The following is a 20,557-nucleotide window of genomic DNA, read 5'->3' on the forward strand; positions in this document are numbered from 1 at the left end:
TACCTAAATCAAAGTTTATTTAGTGTTGTGCGCCCTTGATCTTATTCACCTTCTCATTACCAGGGCTCTTTGTACATAATTCAGGGTTCACTGCGCTCATGTTTTTCTTGGAAATTTACTGCCATCTTGAAACCATTGCATGTGTTTGAGTGCTGGGACCGTCGGTCCTATACTAGTTTTTAGTCCATAGAATATTCATAATTATCTTGTGTGTCTGATGTAACCAGCTAAGAAGAAATCAAGAGCAGATAATAAAGCTTCTTAAGATACTAATTGTATCCTTTGTCATCTGATGCATCTGAATTTCAAGTTGTTTATTCATGCGTTGAAAGCAGTAAGGACGGTAACTACATTCCCGGTTCCGGCACAATCAGCTCAGGGGAGTGATCCAAGTTTGCTCCTACATTATGAAATTGTTGAAAGTGAATCGTTTCATATAAAAAGATGAAGATCAAGGATGTGGTGGATGAGATTTGTCATTGATGTTCTAGAAAACTCGAAGATCAAGGATGTAATGTGAATAGTAAGAAATTGTTAATGTGAATCGTATCATATATATAAAAAGATGAATATCGAATATGTGGTGGATGAGTTTTGTCATTTAATGTTCTATTAAATCTCGCAGATCAAGGATGTAATGTGAATATTAGGAAATTGTTTTAACGTTAATCGTTTCATATAAAAAGATGAAGATCAAGGAAGTGGCGAATGAGATTTCTCATTGATGTTCAATAAAAACTCGAAGATCAAGGATGTGATGGGCATATTATAAAATTGTTGAAAGGGAATCGTTTCATATAAAAAGATAAAGATCAATAATATAATGTGAATATTAAGAAATTGTTAAAGTCAATCTTATCATATAAGAAGATGAAGATGAAGGATGTGGCGGATGAGATTTGTCATTGATGTTCTAGAAAAACTCGAATATCAAGGATCATGGATGTAATGTGAATATTTGGAAATTGCTAAAGTTAATCGTTTCATATAAAAAGGTGAAGATCAAGGATGTTGCGGATGAGATTTGTCATTGATGTTCTATAAAACCTCGAAGATCAAGGATGTGATGGGAATCTTATGAAATTGTTGAAAGGGAATCGTTTCATACAAAAAGATGAAGATCAATGATGTAATGTGAATATTAGGAAATTGGTAAAGTGAATCTTATCATATAAAAGATGAAGATCAAGGATGTGGCGGGTGAAATTTGTCATTGATGTGCTATAAAAACTCGAACATCAAGGATCATGGATGTAATGTGACTATTAGGAAATTGTTAAAGTTAGTCGTTTCATATAAAAAGGTGAAGATCAAGGATGTGGCGGATGAGATTTGTTATTGAAGTTCTATAAAAGCTCGAAGATCAAGGATGTAATGTGAATATTAGGAAATTGTTAAAGTGAATCGTATCATATAAAAAGATGAATATCAAGGATGTGGCGGATGAGATTTGTCATTGATTTTCTATAAAAAACAACCCGAAGATCAAGGATGTAGCGTGAATATTAGGATTGTTTAAGTGAATCGGTTCATATAAAAAGATAAAGATCAAGGATGTGCCGGATGAGATTTGTCATTGAAGTTCATAAAAACTCGAAGATCAAGGATGTGATGGGAATATAATGAAATTGTTGAAAGTGAATTGTATCATATAAAAAGATGAAGATCAAGGATGTGGCGGATGAGATTTGTCATTGATGTTCTATAATATCTCGCAGATCAATGATGTAATGTGAATATTAGGAAATTGTTAAAGTGAATCATTTCATATAAAAAGATGAAGATCAAGGATGTGGCGGATAAGTTTGGTCATTGACGTTCTATTAAAACTCGAAGATCAATGATGTAATGTGAATATTATGAAATTGTTGAAAGTGAATCGTTTCATATAAAAAGATGAAGATCAAGGATGTGGTGGATGAGATTTGTCATTGATTTTCTAGAAAAACTCGAAGATCAGGGATGTAATGTGAATATTAAGAAATTGTTAAAGTGAATCGTATCATATATATAAAAAGATGAAGATCGAGGATGTGGTGGATGAGATTTGTCATTTGATGTTCTATAATATCTCGCAGATCAAGGATGTAATGTGAATATTAGGATTGTTTAAGTGAATCGGTTCATATAAAAAGATAAAGATCAAGGATGTGCCGGATGAGATTTGTCATTGAAGTTCATAAAAACTCGAAGATCAAGGATGTGATGGGAATATAATGAAGTTGTTGAAAGTGAATTGTATCATATAAAAATATGAAGATCAAGGATGTGGCGGATGAGATTTGTCATTGATGTTCTATAAAATCTCGCAGATCAACGATGTTATGTGAATATTAGGAAATTAGTCGTTTTATATATACCGGGTGTCCCAAAAAAAGGTTACATGTAGGTTTTGGAAAATAATCTGAGTTAACGTCAACCAATTTAAATGTCCTTTTCATAACATAATCTATATACCCTTTACTAGTACTCCTGTGAATGTCAAGTTCACAACATGCATATTTATCCCGCATTCCACACATTCCTGAGCACGCTGTTTACCATGTGTACGTGACGTGACATAAAGCAACACGAGGTTCGCAATTCATTTGGCGGGTCATTTGAATAGGGCCAGCAGTAACATGGAAGAAGATGCAGTATTTTATTCTGTTGAACAGAGAATTAAACTTGTTCAATTTTATTTCGAGAGTATATGCTAAGATCGTTATTAATTTTATCATGATGATGACGGGAGATACAGCGTGCAGAATTTGCCTTCACAAAAAATGTGCTCCTCTTTAACATGTTTTATGACCATTTTCCTTTGTTGTTCAGTTATTTGTTACCACTAAAAGTCAAGAAGCTCTTGAACTGATTTAATTTCAGATGTGCAATATCTAATTTGTTAATGTGTTTCTTTAGTGCAATAAGTTTATCAGCCATTAAGAAAACAAGAGAAAAATAAAATGTAATAAAGAAAACATGTGAAAACAAAAGTATGATTGTGTTCAACTTTCTTTGATCATGTTGATGGTTAGCCACTCTTGACACCCCTGTCATCTTGCGCTCATAAGTTAAGTTTCTTTTAAGATACGGAGTTGAAACTTCGCAAACACTTACAAGAAGGATTAATTAATAATACCTGAGAAAATTACATCTTTGTGTTGTACCATCGCAAAATACGGTCCATTTTCTACATGTAACCTTTTTATGGGACACCTTGTATATAAAAATAAAAAATGAAGATCAAGGATGTGGTAGATGAGATTTGTCACTGATGTTCCAGATAAACTCGAAGATCAAGGATGTGATGGGAATATAATGAAATTGTTGAAAGTGAATTGTATCATATAAAAAGATGAAGATCAAGGATGTGGCGGATGAGATTTGTCATTGATGTTCTATAAAATCTCGCAGATCAACGATGTAATGTGAATATTAGGAAATTAGTCGTTTCATATATATATAAAAATAAAAAGATGAAGATCAAGGATGTGGCGGATGAGATTTGTCATTGATGTTCTATAAAATCTCGCAGATCAACGATGTAATGTGAATATTAGGAAATTAGTCGTTTCATATATATATATATATATATATAAAATGAAGATCAAGGATGTGGTAGATGAGATTTGTCATTGATGTTCCAGATAAACTCGAAGATCAAGGATGTGATGGGAATATAATGAAATTGTTGAAAGTGAATTGTATCATATAAAAAGATGAAGATCAAGGATGTGGTGGATGAAATTTGTCATTGATGTTCTATAATATCTCGCAGATCAAGGATGTAATGTGAACATTAGGAAATTGTTAAAGTGAATCATTTCATATAAAAAGATGAAGATCAAGGATGTGGCGGGTGAGATATGTCATTGATGTTCTATTAAAACTCGAAGATCAAGGATGTAATGTGAATATTACGAAATTGTCACAGTGAATCGTTTCATATAAAAATATGAAGATCAAAGTAATGGCGGATGAGATTTGTCATTGTTGTATAAAAACCTCGAAGATCAAGGATGTGATGTGAATATTAGGAAATTGTTAAAGTGAATCGTTTCATATAGAATATAAAAAGATGAAGATCAAGGATGTGGCGGATAAGATTTGTCATTGATGTTCTATTAAATCTCGAAGATCAAGGATGTAATATGAATATTAGCAAATTGTCAAAGTGAATCGTTTCATATAAAAAGATGAAGATCAAGGATGTGGTGGATGAGATTTGTCATTGATGTTCAAGAAAAACTCGAAGATCAGGGATGTAATGTGAATATTAAGGAATTGTTAAAGTGAATCGTATCATATATATAAAAAGATGAAGATCGAGGATGTGGTGGATGAGATTTGTCATAATATCTCGCTGATCAAGGATGTAATGTGAACATTAGGAAATTGTTAAAGTGAATCATTTCATATAAAAAGATGAAGATCAAGGATGTGGCGGGTGAGATATGTCATTGATGTTCTATTAAAACTCGAAGATCAAGGATGTAATGTGAATATTACGAAATTGTCACAGTGAATCGTTTCATATAAAAATATGAAGATCAAAGTAATGGCGGATGAGATTTGTCATTGTTGTATAAAAACCTCGAAGATCAAGGATGTGATGTGAATATTAGGAAATTGTTAAAGTGAATCGTTTCATATAGAATATAAAAAGATGAAGATCAAGGATGTGGCGGATAAGATTTGTCATTGATGTTCTATTAAATCTCGAAGATCAAGGATGTAATATGAATATTAGCAAATTGTCAAAGTGAATCGTTTCATATAAAAAGATGAAGATCAAGGATGTGCCGGATGACATTTGTCATTGAAGTTCATAAAACTCGAAGATCAAGGATGTGATGGGAATATAATGAAATTGTTGAAAGTGAATTTGTATCATATAAAAAGATGAAGATCAAGGATGTGGCGGATGAGATTTGTCATTGATGTTCTATAATATTAGGATTGTTTAAGTGAATCGGTTCATATAAAAAGATAAAGATCAAGGATGTGCCGGATGAGATTTGTCATTGAAGTTTATAAAAACTCGAAGATCAAGGATGTGATGGGAATATAATGAAATTGTTGAAAGTGAATTTGTATCATATAAAAAGATGAAGATCAAGGATGTGGCGGATCAGATTTGTCATTGATGTTCTATAAAATCTCGCAGATCAACGATGTAAGGTGAATATTAGGAAATTGTTAAAGTTAGTCGTTTCATATATATAAAAATAAAAAGATGAAGATCAAGGATGTGGCGGATGAGATTTGTCATTGATGTTCTATAATATCTCGCAGATCAAGGATGTAATGTGAATATTAGGACATTGTTAAAGTGAATCGTATCATATATATAAAAAGATGAAGATCGATGATGTGGTGGATGAGATTTGTCATTTGATGTTCTATAATATCTCGCAGATCAAGGATGTAATGTGAAAATTAGGATTGTTTAAGTGAATCGGTTCATATAAAAAGATAAAGATCAAGGATGTGCCGGATGAGATTTGTCATTGAAGTTCATAAAAACTCGAAGATCAAGGATATGATGGGAATATCATGAAATTGTTGAAAGTGAATTGTATCATATAAAATGATGAAGATCAAGGATGTGGCGGATGAGATTTGTCATTGATGTTTTATAAAATCTCGCAGATCAACGATGTAATGTGAATATTAGGAAATTGTTAAAGTTAGTCGTTTCATATAAAAATATGAAGATCAAAGTTATGACGGATGAGATTTGTCATTGTTGTATAAAAACTCGAAGATCAAGGATGTAATGTGAATATTAGGAAATTGTTAAAGTGAATCGTTTGATATAGAATATAAAAAGATGAAGATCAAGGATGTGGCGGGTAAGATTTGTCATTGATGTTCTATTTAGAGGTTAATAACTGCGCAGCGGTTATTTGGAGGGCATTGTGAAAAATCTAAACATTTTGCCTTTGGAACCGAGGAATATCCCGAGGGGCGCAGCCCCGAGGGATATTCCGAGGTCCAAAGCAAAATGTTTAGATTTTTCACAATGCCCGACATATAACCGATGCAAAGTTATTAACCTCATTCATAACCGTCACTTTGATCTTTTAACTTAATAACAAAATAACACAAAATTTTCCTCAAAAGTTTGTAAAAATAAACAATTTTTCCATCTTCCCTTTCCCAAAATCGATCAGGCTAAAACAAAACGACCAATAACAAAAGTGCGTATCAGAATCTGTGCAAATATGGTAGCGAGCAATCCAAATACGGCAGCCAGCGCGCGCGCAGTTCGTTGGACGCACAATACGGCGCACGCAGAAGTCAATTGTGTGCGACATTGGAACAATTACGCATTTTGCGGTCAATTGTGAGATATTAATGACCTCGATTTGCGTTCGCGTTTTCACAAATAATAAAATATGATTGGATCGCACGCATCGCGTTTATTAATGAGGTTATGAATAAATCTCGAAGATCAAGGATGTGATGGGAATATTATGAAATTGTTGAAAGGGAATCGTTTCATACAAAATGATGAAGATCAATGATGTAATGTGAATATTAGGAAATTGGTAAAGTGAATCTTATCATATAAAAGATGAAGATCAAGGATGTGGCGGATGAAATTTGTCATTGATTAGAGGTTAATAACTGCGCATCGGTTATTTGGAGGGCATTGTGAAAAATCTAAACATTTTGCCTTTGGAACCGAGATATATTGCGAGGTCCAAAGCAAAATGTTTAGATTTTTCACAATGCCCGACATATTACCGATGCAAAGTTATTAACCTCATTTATAACCGTCACTTTAACCTCTTCACCTTACAAAATAACATCAAATTGCATCAAAATAGATGATTTTTACATCTCCCTTTCCAAAAATCGATCAGGCTAAAACAGGACGACCAATAACAAAAGTGCGTATCACAATCTGTGCAAATATGGTAGCGAGCATTCCAAATACGGCAGCCAGCGCGCGCGCAGTTTGCTCGACGCACAACAACACGCAAACGCCGGTCAATTGTGTGCGACATTGGAACAATTACGCATTTTGCGGTCAATTGTGAGATATTAATGACCTCGATTTGCGTTCGCGTTTTCACAAATAACTAAATGTAATTAGATCGCACGCATCGCGTTTATTAATGAGGTTATGAATGAAAGTTAGTCGTTTCATATAAAAAGGTGAAGATCAAGGATGTGGCGGATGAGATTTGTTATTGAAGGTCTATAAAAGCTCGAAGATCAAGGATGTAATGTGAATATTAGGAAATTGTTAAAGTGAATCGTATCATATAAAAAGATGAATATCAAGGATGTGGCGGATGAGATTTTTCATTGATTTTCTATAAAAACCCGAAGATCTTCTATTAAATCTAGAAGATCAAGGATGTAATATGAATATTAGCAAATTGTCAAAGTTAATCGTTTCATATAAAAAGATGTGGCGGATGAGATTTGTCATTGATGTTCTGTAAAAACTCGAAGATCAAGGATGTGATGGGAATATTATGAAATTGTTGAAAGGGAATCGTTTCATACAAAAAGATGAAGATCAATGATGTAATGTGAATATTAGGAAATTGGTAAAGTGAATCTTATCATATAAAAGATGAAGATCAAGGATGTGGCGGATGAAATTTGTCATTGATGTTCTATAAAAACTCGAATATCAAGGATCATGGATGTAATGTGACTATTAGGGAATTTTTAAAGTTAGTCGTTTCATATAAAAAGGTGAAGATCAAGGATGTGGCGGATGAGATTTGTTATTGAAGTTCTATAAAAGCTCGAAGATCAAGGATGTAATGTGAATATTAGGAAATTGTTAAAGTGAATCGTATCATATAAAAAAATGAATATCAAGGATGTGGTGGATGAGATTTGTCATTGATATTCTATAAAATCTCGCAGATCAACGATGTAATGTGAATATTAGGAAATTGTTAAAGTTAGTCGGTTTATATATATAAAAATAAAAAGATGAAGATCAAGGATGTGGTAGATGAGATTTGTCATTGATGTTCTAGATAAACTCGAAGATCAAGGATGTGATGGGAATATAATGAAATTGTTGAAAGTGAATTGTATCATATAAAAAGATGAAGATCAAGGATGTGGTGGATGAAATTTGTCATTGATGTTCTATAATATCTCGCAGATCAAGGATGTAATGTGAATATTAGGAAATTGTTAAAGTTAATCGTTTCATATAAAAAGATGAAGATCAAAGTTATGACGGATGAGATTTGTCATTGTTGTATAAAAACTCGAAGATCAAGGATGTAATGTGAATATTAGGAAATTGTTAAAGTCGTTTCATATAAAAAGATGAAGATCAAGGATGTGGCGGATGAGATTTGTCATTGATGTTCTATAAAGACTCGAAGATCAAGGATGTGATGGGAATATCATGAAATTGTTGCATTAATTGAATTGTATAAAAAGATGAAGATCAAGGATGTGATGGATGTGATCAACATTTGTTTCAAATATTTTCAATAACAGCTCAATGTTCTATAAAAACCTCGAAGATCAAGGATGTGATGGGAATATTATTAAATTGTTGAAAGGAATCGTTTCATATAAAAGATGAAGATCAATGATGTAATGTGAATATTAGGAAATTGGTAAAGTGAGTCTTATCATTTATAAAGATGAAGATCAAAGATGTGGCTGGTAAGATTTGTCATTGATGTTCTAATTAAATCTCGAAGATCAAGGATGCAATATGAATATTAGCAAATTGTCAAATTGCATCGTTTCATATAAACTGATGAAGATCAAGGAAGTGGCGGATGAGATTTGTCATGGGTGTTCTATAAAATCTCGCAGATCAATTACGTAATGTGAATATCAGGAAATTGTTAAAATGAATCGTTTCATATAAAAAGATGAAGATCAAGGATGTGGTGGATGAGATTTGTCATTGATGTTCTAGATAAACTCGAAGATCAAGGATGTAATGTGAATATTAGAAAATTGTTAAGTAAATCGTATCATATATATAAAAAGATGAAGATCGAGAATGTGGCGGATGAGATTTTTCATTTAATGTTTAAAAACCCTCAAATATCAAGGATGTAATGTGAATATTAGGAAATTGTCAAAGTGAATCGGTTCATATAAAAAGATGAAGATCAAGGATGTGGCGGATAAGATTTGTCATTGATGTTCTATTAAGACTCGAAGATCAAGGATGTAATGTGAATATTATGAAATTGTTGAAAGTGAATCAGTTCATATAAAAAGATGAAGATCAAGGATGTGGCGGGTGAGATTTGTCATTGATGTTCTATAAAAACTCGAATATCAAGGATCATGGATGTAATGTGAATATTAGGAAATTGTTAAAGTTAATCGTTTCATATAAAAGGTGAAGATCAAGGATGTGGCGGATGAGACTTGTCATTGATGTTCTATAAAAACTCGAAGATCAAGGATGTGATGGGAATATTATTAAATTATTGAAAGGGAATCGTTTCATTCTAAAAGATGAAGATCAATGATGTAAGGGACCGTTTACAAACACTTGTAAGGGAGGGCCTGATGCAAAAAAAAAAGGGGGGCCTGAAAAAATTTGACCCTCCTAAGGGGGCCCTGAAAAAAAATGGCCACAAATTTTTCTGGGAAAATTGAGTTTATATGCTTTTCTAAGGGGTTGACCGATAATTTTCATGTCAAAAGGGGGGGCTTGAAATTTTCGAGGTCTGTAAAGGGGGGGGGCCGAAAAATTTTCGCGATAAATTTTTTTGGATCAGGCCCCCCCTTACAAGTGTTTGTGAACGGTCCCTAATGTGAATGTTAGGAAATTGGTAAAGTGAATCTTATCATTTAAAAAGATGAAGATCAAGGATGTGGCGGATGAGATTTGTTATTGATGTTCTATAAAATTCGAAAATCAAGGATGTGATGGGAACATTATGATAATTGTTGAAAGTGAATCGTATCATGTAAAAAATGAAGATCAAGGATGTTAATTGTAATGTGAATATTTGGAAATTCTTAAAAGTGAATCGTATCAGATAAAAAGACGAAGATCAAGGATGTGGCGGATGATATTTGTCCCTGACTTTCTATAAAAACCCGAAGATCAAGGATGTAGCGTGAATATTAGGATTGTTTAAGTGAATCGTTTCATATAAAAAGATAAAGATCAAGGATGTACCGGATGAGATTGTTGAAAGTGAATTGTATCATATAAAAAGATGAAGATCAAGGATGTGGCGGATGAGATTTGTCATTGTTGTTCTATAAAATCTCGCAGATCAACGATGTAATGTGAATATTAGGAAATTGTTAAAGTTAATCGTTTCATATGTGACACGATCAAGGGGAATGAGTCACATGTCGGCCCTTGTCGAAAATGAGTTTTATACATTTTTGAAAAGAGGACATTTAGAGCTTTCAGAAACTGAAAATCCCATGTTGATATGGGTTTACTTTGTGAAGTTACATCAATTTATCAATCACTGAAAACAATATAAAACAAAAGAATTTTAACACTTTCTTTGCCAATATCTCAAAATCAATATTAGCAACATCCGACTCATTTCCCTTGATCGTGTCACATATAAAAAGATGAAGATCAAGGATGTGGCGGATGAGATTTGTCATTGATGTCCTATAAAAAGTCGAATATCAAGGATGTGATGGGCTGCTGCTGCTGCTGCTGTGTTGCCATAGTACTCATAGAACCGTCGGCATTCTCTTGCGTGCTTTCTCTCTTGCCACGGCCATTCCACCATTAGTCCACATTCTGATGTTATCAATCCATCCTGTTTTCCTTCGACCTGGCCTGGCTTTTCCTTCTACTTCTCCTTCTATCGTTATCTGAACAATGCTATCTGGACGCCGCTTCCATACAGGGATATCTTTCTTTTCTTCAGCTGATGTTCCCATGTGATGGGAATATTATTCAATTGTTGAAAGTGAATCGTTTGATATAAAAAGATGAAGATCAATGATGTAATGTAAATATCAGGAAATTGTTAAAGTGAATCGTTTCATATAAAAAGATGAAGATCAAGGATGTGGTGGATGAGATTTGTCATTGATGTTCTAGATAAATTCGAAGATCAAGGATGTAATGTGAATATTAGGAAATTGTTAAAGTCGTTTCATATAAAAAGATGAAGATCAAGGATGTGGTGGATGAGATTTGTCATTGATGCTCTATAAAAACTCGAATATCAAGGATCATGGATGTAACGTGAATATTAGGGAATTGTTAAAGTTCATCGTTTCATTTAAAAGGTGAAGATCAAGGATGTAGCGGATGAGATTTGTTATTGAAATTCTATAAAAGCTCGAAGATCAAGGATGTAATGTTAGGAAATTGTTAAAGTGAATCGTATCATATAAAAAGATGAAGATCAAGGATGTGGCGGATGAAATTTGTCACTGATTTTCTATAAAAACCCGAAGATCAAGGATGTAGCGTGAATATTAGGATTGTTTAAGTGAATCGATCCACTTAAAAAGATAAAGATCAAGGATGTGGGGGATGAGATTTGTCATTGAAGTTCATAAAAACTCGAAGATCAAGGATGTGATGGGAATATAATGAAATTGTTGAAAGTGAATTGTTTCATACAAAAAGATGAAGATCAAGGATGTGGTGGATGAGATTTGTCATTGATGTTCTATAAAATCTCGCAGATCAAAGATGGAATGTGAATATTAGGAAATTGTTAAAGTTAGTCGTTTCATATAAAAAGATGAAGATCAAGGAAATGGCGGATGAGATTTGTCATTGATGTCCTATAAAAGGTCGAAGTTCAAGGATGTAATGTAAATATTAAGAAATTGTTACAGTGAATCGTTTCATATAAATAGATGAAGATCAAGGATGTGACGGATAAGATTTGTCATTGATGTTCTATTAAAACTCAAAGATGAAGGATGTAATGTGAATAAGAATATTATTAAATTGTTGAAAGTAAATCGTTTCATATAAAAAGATGAAAATCAATGATGTAATATTTGGAAATTGTTAAAGTGAATCGTTTCATATAGAATATAAAAAGATGAAGATCAAGGATGTGGCGGGTAAGATTTGTCATTGATGTTCTATTAAATCTCGAAGATCAAGGATGTAATATAAATATTAGCAAATTGTCAAAGTGAATCGTTTCATATAAAATGATGAAGATCAAGGAAGTGGCGGATGAGATTTGTAATGGGTGTTCTATAAAATCTCGCAGATCAAGCACGTAATGTGAATATCAGGAGGCTATCAGGAAATTGTTAAAATGAGTCGTTTCATATAAAAGATGAAGATCAAGGATGTGCCGGATGAGATTTGTCATTGAAGTTCATAAAAACTCGAAGATCAAGGATGTGATGGGAATATAATGAAATTGTTGAAAGTGAATTGTATCATATAAAAAAATGAAGATCAAGGATGTGGTGGATGAGATTTGTCATTGATGTTCTATAAAATCTCGCAGATCAAAGATGTAATGTGAATATTAGGAAATTGTTAAAGTGAATCGTATCAGATAAAAAGACGAAGATCAAGGATGTGGCGGATGATATTTGTCCCTGACTTTCTATAAAAACCCGAAGATCAAGGATGTAGCGTGAATATTAGGATTGTTTAAGTGAATCGTTTCATATAAAAAGATAAAGATCAAGGATGTACCGGATGAGATTTGTCATTGAAGTTCATAAAAGCTCGAAGATCAAGGATGTGATGGGGATATAATGAAATTGTTGAAAGTGAATTGTATCATATAAAAAGATGAAGATCAAGGATGTGGCGGATGAGATTTGTCATTGTTGTTCTATAAAATCTCGCAGATCAACGATGTAATGTGAATATTAGGAAATTGTTAAAGTTAATCGTTTCATATAAAAAGATGAAGATCAAGGATGTGGCGGAAGAGATTTGTCATTGATGTCCTATAAAAAGTCGAATATCAAGGATGTGATGGCTGCTGCTGCTGCTGCTGCTGTGTTGCCATAGTACTCATAGAACCGTCGGCATTCTCTTGCGTGCTTTCTCTCTTGCCACGGCCATTCCACCATTAGTCCACATTCTGATGTTATCAATCCATCCTGTTTTCCTTCGACCTGGCCTGGCTTTTCCTTCTACTTCTCCTTCTATCGTTATCTGAACAATGCTATCTGGACGCCGCTTCCATACAGGGATATCTTTCTTTTCTTCAGCTGATGTTCCCATGTGATGGGAATATTATTCAATTGTTGAAAGTGAATCGTTTGATATAAAAAGATGAAGATCAATGATGTAATGTAAATATCAGGAAATTGTTAAAGTGAATCGTTTCATAAAAAGATGAAGATCAAGGATGTGGTGGATGAGATTTGTCATTGATGTTCTAGATAAATTCGAAGATCAAGGATGTAATGTGAATATTAGGAAATTGTTAAAGTCGTTTCATATAAAAAGATGAAGATCAAGGATGTGGTGGATGAGATTTGTCATTGATGCTCTATAAAAACTCGAATATCAAGGATCATGGATGTAACGTGAATATTAGGGAATTGTTAAAGTTCATCGTTTCATTTAAAAAGGTGAAGATCAAGGATGTAGCGGATGAGATTTGTTATTGAAATTCTATAAAAGCTCGAAGATCAAGGATGTAATGTTAGGAAATTGTTAAAGTGAATCGTATCATATAAAAAGATGAAGATCAAGGATGTGGCGGATGAAATTTGTCACTGATTTTCTATAAAAACCCGAAGATCAAGGATGTAGCGTGAATATTAGGATTGTTTAAGTGAATCGATTCACATAAAAAGATAAAGATCAAGGATGTGCCGGATGAGATTTGTCATTGAAGTTCATAAAAACTCGAAGATCAAGGATGTGATGGGAATATAATGAAATTGTTGAAAGTGAATTGTATCATATAAAAAGATGAAGATCAAGGATGTGGTGGATGAGATTTGTCATTGATGTTCTATAAAATCTCGCAGATCAAAGATGGAATGTGAATATTAGGAAATTGTTAAAGTTAGTCGTTTCATATAAAAGATGAAGATCAAGGAAATGGCGGATGAGATTTGTCATTGATGTCCTATAAAAGGTCGAAGTTCAAGGATGTAATGTAAATATTAAGAAATTGTTACAGTGAATCGTTTCATATAAATAGATGAAGATCAAGGATGTGACGGATAAGATTTGTCATTGATGTTCTATTAAAACTCAAAGATGAAGGATGTAATGTGAATAAGAATATTATTAAATTGTTGAAAGTAAATCGTTTCATATAAAAAGATGAAAATCAATGATGTAATATTTGGAAATTGTTAAAGTGAATCGTTTCATATAGAATATAAAAAGATGAAGATCAAGGATGTGGCGGGTAAGATTTGTCATTGATGTTCTATTAAATCTCGAAGATCAAGGATGTAATATAAATATTAGCAAATTGTCAAAGTGAATCGTTTCATATAAAATGATGAAGATCAAGGAAGTGGCGGATGAGATTTGTAATGGGTGTTCTATAAAATCTCGCAGATCAAGCACGTAATGTGAATATCAGGAGGCTATCAGGAAATTGTTAAAATGAATCGTTTCATATAAAAAGATGAAGATCAAGGATGTGCCGGATGAGATTTGTCATTGAAGTTCATAAAAACTCGAAGATCAAGGATGTGATGGGAATATAATGAAATTGTTGAAAGTGAATTGTATCATATAAAAAAATGAAGATCAAGGATGTGGTGGATGAGATTTGTCATTGATGTTCTATAAAATCTCGCAGATCAAAGATGTAATGTGAATATTAGGAAATTGTTAAAGTTAGTCGTTTCATATAAAAAGATGAAGATCAAGGAAATGGCAGATGAGATTTGTCATTGATGTTCTATTAAAACTCAAAGATGAAGGATGTAATGTGAATAAGAATATTATTAAATTGTTGAAAGTAAATCGTTTCATATAAAAAGATGAAAATCAATGATGTAATATTAGGAAATTGTTAAAGTGAATCGTTTCATATAGAATATAAAAAGATGAAGATCAAGGATGTGGCGGGTAAGATTTGTCATTGATGTTCTATTAAATCTCGAAGATCAAGGATGTAATACGAATATTAGCAAATTGTCAAAGTGAATCGTTTCATATAAAATGATGAAGATCAAGGAAGTGGCGGATGAGATTTGTAATGGGTGTTCTATAAAATCTCGCAGATCAAGCACGTAATGTGAATATCAGGAAATTGTTAAAATGTTAAAGTTAGTCAAAGATGAAGACTCAAAGATGAAAACTCAAAGATGAAGGATGTAATGTGAATAAGAATATTATTAAATTGTTGAAAGTAAATCGTTTCATATAAAAAGATGAAAATCAATGATGTAATATTAGGAAATTGTTAAAGTGAATCGTTTCATATAGAATATAAAAAGATGAAGATCAAGGATGTGGTGGGTAAGATTTGTCATTGATGTTCTATAAAGTGATGGGAATATAATGAAATTGTTGAAAGTGAATTGTATCATATAAAAAAATGAAGATCAAGGATGTGGTGGATGAGATTTGTCATTGATGTTCTATAAAATCTCGCAGATCAAAGATGTAATGTGAATATTAGGAAATTGTTAAAGTTAGTCGTTTCATATAAAAAGATGAAGATCAAGGAAATGGCGGATGAGATTTGTCATTGATGTCCTATAAAAGGTCGAAGATCAAGGATGTAATGTAAATATTAAGAAATTGTTACAGTGAATCGTTTCATATAAATAGATGAAGATCAAGGATGTGGTGGATGAGATGTATCAAGGATCATGGATGATGGATGTAATGTGAATATTAGGAAATTGCTAAAGTTAATCGTTTCATATAAAAAGGTGAAGATCAAGGATGTGGCGGATGAGACTTGTCATTGATGTTCTATAAAAACTCGAAGATCAAGGATGTGATGGGAATATTATTAAATTATTGAAAGGGAATAGTTTCATACAAAAAGATGAATATCAATGATGTAATGTGAATATTAGGAAATTGGTAAAGTGAATCTTATCATATAAAAGATGAAGATCAAGGATGTGGCGGATGAGATTTGTTATTGATGTTCTATAAAAATTCGAAAATCAAGGATGCGATGGGTACATTATGAAATTGTTGAAAGTGAATCGTATCATGTAAAAAAATGAAGATCAAGGATGTTAATTGTAATGTTCTTTAAAGTGAATCGTATCAGATAAAAAGACGAAGATCAAGGATGTGGCGGATGAGATTTGTCATTGGTGTTCTATAAAATCTCGAAGATCAAGGATGTAATGTAAATATTGGGAAATTGTTGAAAGTTAATTGTACCATATAAATGGATGAAATGGATGAAGATCAAGGATGTGACGGAGGAGAATCAGGATATTAACATTTATTTCTCATTGATGTTCTATAAGAGGTCGATGATCAAGTATGCGATGGGAATATTAGGAAATTCTTTAAAGTGAATAGTATCAGATAAAAAGATGAAGATCGAGGATTTGACGGATGAGATTTTCATTGATGTCCTATAAAAACGATTCACTTTAACAATATACTTATAAAAAGATCTCGTCGCTTGAATTTTTTAACCACACATGGATTACGAAATTGTTTCCAGTTAGTGCACGGCAAAAATAGAGAGTGATACAGACCTAAAACTTGTACACTAACACTTAAGTTCTATAAAGTTCCTCCGCTTCACGCTACTCGTGCATGCTTGTCGAAAGGGCCATCTTGGATTATGCAAATGATATAAAACAACTCGTTTAAAAGTCTGATTTGGTGGTATAGCATTTTTTTACATTGATCTCTTTGTCTGTGTACCTGTTGTTGTTTAGAACAACCAGGCACCGATTTCTTGATTCTGAACAACTGTATTTTTTACCTTTTGAAAAATATTCTTTTGAACAGCGAAATTGTAAACAGTGTTCTAACGGCGTGGTATTTACAAAAATGTTGCTATCATCAGTAGATTGCACGCATTTGAACAAACGTCAACAAACGGATGTTGCTATCTTCAGTAGATAGCAATACCAGATAGCTATATAAATTTTAGTATTTCAAAAATATATTTGCTATAGCTTCAGTTTAGCAAATGCCAGATAGCTATTATGAAAACAATTTTTATCCTATAGGCCTATAATTTACCAAATGAAACATAGTTAAATCCTGATGCTTATTTGGCAATGAAATCAAATTTTAATATTTTGTGATTTTAGAGGACCATTTGAGAGGATTATGCATGTTTATTTTCTTACAAGTTGCAGTCACAAAATGAAAATTCAAAGACATGGCTCAGGTCTTGGCATTCAAAATCTTGTGGCTAGGAATATAGGAGTTTGCTCATAATTTTAATATTTTTATGTTAAATTTTGTTGATTGATATCATACAATATTTTTGAAGTTAATTGATTAGTGGCTGTGCAATAAATATGAGTCCTGGTTTTTTTTTGTTTTTTTTTGGGGGAGGATTTGGGGAAAAGATTTTTTTGACACTGAGCCAAAAGGACGGGGCAATTTTGGCAGGTCGAAGGAAGGGGGGGTGATTTTGGCACTCAGTTGGCATCTGTTAAATAACTGGACTGCACACCGAAAAGGCATGCAAAATGTCCTGTGCTCGCTACGTTCGCATGATAAGCATATTATCTTAGATCATGTAGATATCAACAATTCAACATTATTTCTCTAATGTGTTAAATAGGCCTATGCATTAACGAAATCCGTTGATAGTAGTTCCAAAAAATTATTTTAATTTTAAAAAAGACGTGGTGTTTTGAATGTGTTAAAAAATTCAAACAAGTTAGAAAGAAAGGTTTCCTTTAGGATCGGAATAAAATGATCAATAAAATAAGAATTCTTTATAGACATATAGGGTCTATACCTTTAAGATGTACTGAGAATTTTCTTACTAGGCCCTACTGTATTTATTTTCAGGAAATGTGGCTAGTGCATCAAATTTGAGGAAAAATATAGCGTAGCCTTAATGGTGAATTATGGATTTAAAAGGGCATTTCGTGACCCACAGCCTCACCCCCCCACTTTTCTCCAAAATAAATGTTATGTACCAAATTTTTTTTGCAGATTAATTCGTTTAGCAAAAATATCGTCAAATTTGAATTTCGTTCTGGTATACCAGAACGAAATTACACACAGTGGCCCTGAGACTAGTAGGCCTATGACTCGCAAACGCAGATTCGGAATCAACTGAAATTTTGGGAATAAGCTTTTTTTGTGGATATCTACTGAATACTGAATACTGATATCTATCTACCTCCGTCACTACGATTTCCACTGTCCTTCTCCGTACGAAGAATGGTGAGGAAGGAACAACTAGGGCCATGATGTTTCGGGCTAAAAAAGAGGATGCAAAGCCCGGATGCTAAGATGAAGATGATAGAAGATCACGAAATCCTCCTTTAAAAGCTTTTAAATTACACATAAACTTAGGACCTTAAATTGTGATCAACTTCACTGACCCAAAACTTTTTTGAAATTTGGGCGAAAATCATGTTCTTTTATGGTTTTTTAGGAAAATGGAGCATTTTAAAACCATTTTGGTGAAAATTTCTCAAAGTTGGTAAAAAAACAAAAAAAAAAAACAACTTAGATTTTAGACCAACGATGCACACCGACACCGGCTGGCTAATAATTATTTGGTGCAGCAGAGACACTAAAATGAATACACGGGATCGATACACGTGAATTGCTATGCACGATTTTGCCGATATCAGACGAAAATCTTCGGATACCGGGTTAGAAAATGATGAATATTTCCCGTAAATGAATTTTTCTCAAGAAACCAGATGTGGTCTCATACACTTGAAAATACGTGTTGAACAGATATGATGGTCGCTAGAATGCGCTTTGAAAATTGGCCGTGCGCTTTGAACTCAAAATCGGACCAAAACTCTAATTTTATATTGCGTTGGTCCTGTATGGACTACATCGTGTAGTACAGCTGCACTCACTACTAGGCAGTATAAAAGTCGATGACCATTGACCTCAATGGGGTATACAAGCTTATTCACGCACAACCAAGATCAATTACCCGGCTATTGTGAGTAGCCTTAGTCATGTCCCTCGACTAATTATTCGTCTCAAAGAGCTTCAAAGGTCTGAACCAAATGGCCAATCGTGGCTGTGGATTCACCTACCATGGCGATTTCTGCCATGAAGATATAGGGTCGATGACACTGTGCGATGTAGCAGGAACTTATGAGGCCCATCCACAGAATTAGAGAAGGAGAACCGGGACTCCCTATACCGCCACGTACAATCGCGCCGTCAGCTATGGGGAGAAAATTGGGGGTATTCGGGTCCTTGCCGACGGTGCGCGGAGACGAACGAAAACAATTCTGCGTCTCATCTGAAGCGTCTTGGTACTCGCGTGCAGGTCGCATAAAGTGCGTCTATCAAATGCGCCCATCATCCATGTCGCGCTTGCAAGGACAACGAATGCCTCGAGCGCATTCCGAGGGAAACCGAATACCCCCAATTTTTGCTCCATGCCTGTATCAAGATGGCGGTCGAGTCCTGGTTCTCTGGTTTTAATTCGGTGGGCCCATCAGCATCACCAGCTATCACCAGCCATCACCAACCATCACCAGCCATCACCAGCTATCACCAACCATCACCAACCATCACCAGCTATCACCAACCATCACCAGCCATCACCAACCATCACCAACCATCACCAGCCATCACCAACCATCACCAACCATCACCAGCTATCACCAGCCATCACTAACCATCACCACCTATCACCAGCCATCACCAACCATCACCAGCTATCACCAACCATCACCAACCATCACCAACCATCACCAGCCATCACCAGCCATCACCAACCATCACCAGCCATCACCAACCATCACCAACCATCACCAGCCATCACCAACCATCACCAGCTATCACCAACCATCACCAGCCATCACCAACCATCACCAGCTATCACTAGCCATCACCAACCGTCACCAGCTATCACCAACCATCACCAACCGTCACCAGCTATCACCAACCATCACCAGCTATCACCAGCCATCACCAACCATCACCAGCTATCACCAGCCATCACCAACCATCACCAGCTATCACCAACCATCACCAGCCATAACCAACCATCACCAACTATCACCAGCCATCACCAACCATCACCAGCTATCACCAGCCATCACTAACCATCACCACCTATCACCAGCCATCACCAACCATCACCAGCTATCACCAACCATCACCAACTATCACCAACCATCACCAGCTATCACCAGCCATCACCAACCATCACCAGCTATCACCAGCCATCACCAACCATCACCAGCTATCACCAGCCATCACCAACCATCACCAGCCATCACCAACCATCACCAGCCATCACCAACCATCACCAACCATCACCAGCTATCACCAACCATCACCAGCCATCACCAACCATCACCAGCCATCACCAACCATCACCAACCATCACCAGCTATCACCAGCCATCACCAACCATCACCAACTATCACCAGCCATCACCAACCATCACCACCTATCACCAACCATCACCAGCCATCACCAGATACCACAAGCCATCACCAACCATCACCAGCTATCACCAGCCATCACCAACCATCACCAGCTATCACCAGCCAT

The 20,557-nt window shown here is 34.5% G+C and overlaps 1 protein-coding gene across 1 annotated transcript in view; it reads left to right on the forward strand.

Annotated features, from left to right (window-relative positions):
• Nucleotides 1-280: 280 nt before the first annotated feature.
• LOC140147712 (uncharacterized) overlaps nucleotides 281-20,557 on the forward strand; it is a 74,721-nt gene continuing 54,444 nt past the window's right edge. Inside the window, 1 exon segment of the mRNA XM_072169476.1 lies at nucleotides 281-343. The gene's annotated coding sequence lies outside the window, so the exon portion shown is untranslated.

This window comes from Amphiura filiformis, chromosome 3 (assembly GCF_039555335.1).
Source record: "Amphiura filiformis chromosome 3, Afil_fr2py, whole genome shotgun sequence".
Lineage (NCBI taxonomy): Eukaryota > Metazoa > Echinodermata > Ophiuroidea > Amphilepidida > Amphiuridae > Amphiura > Amphiura filiformis.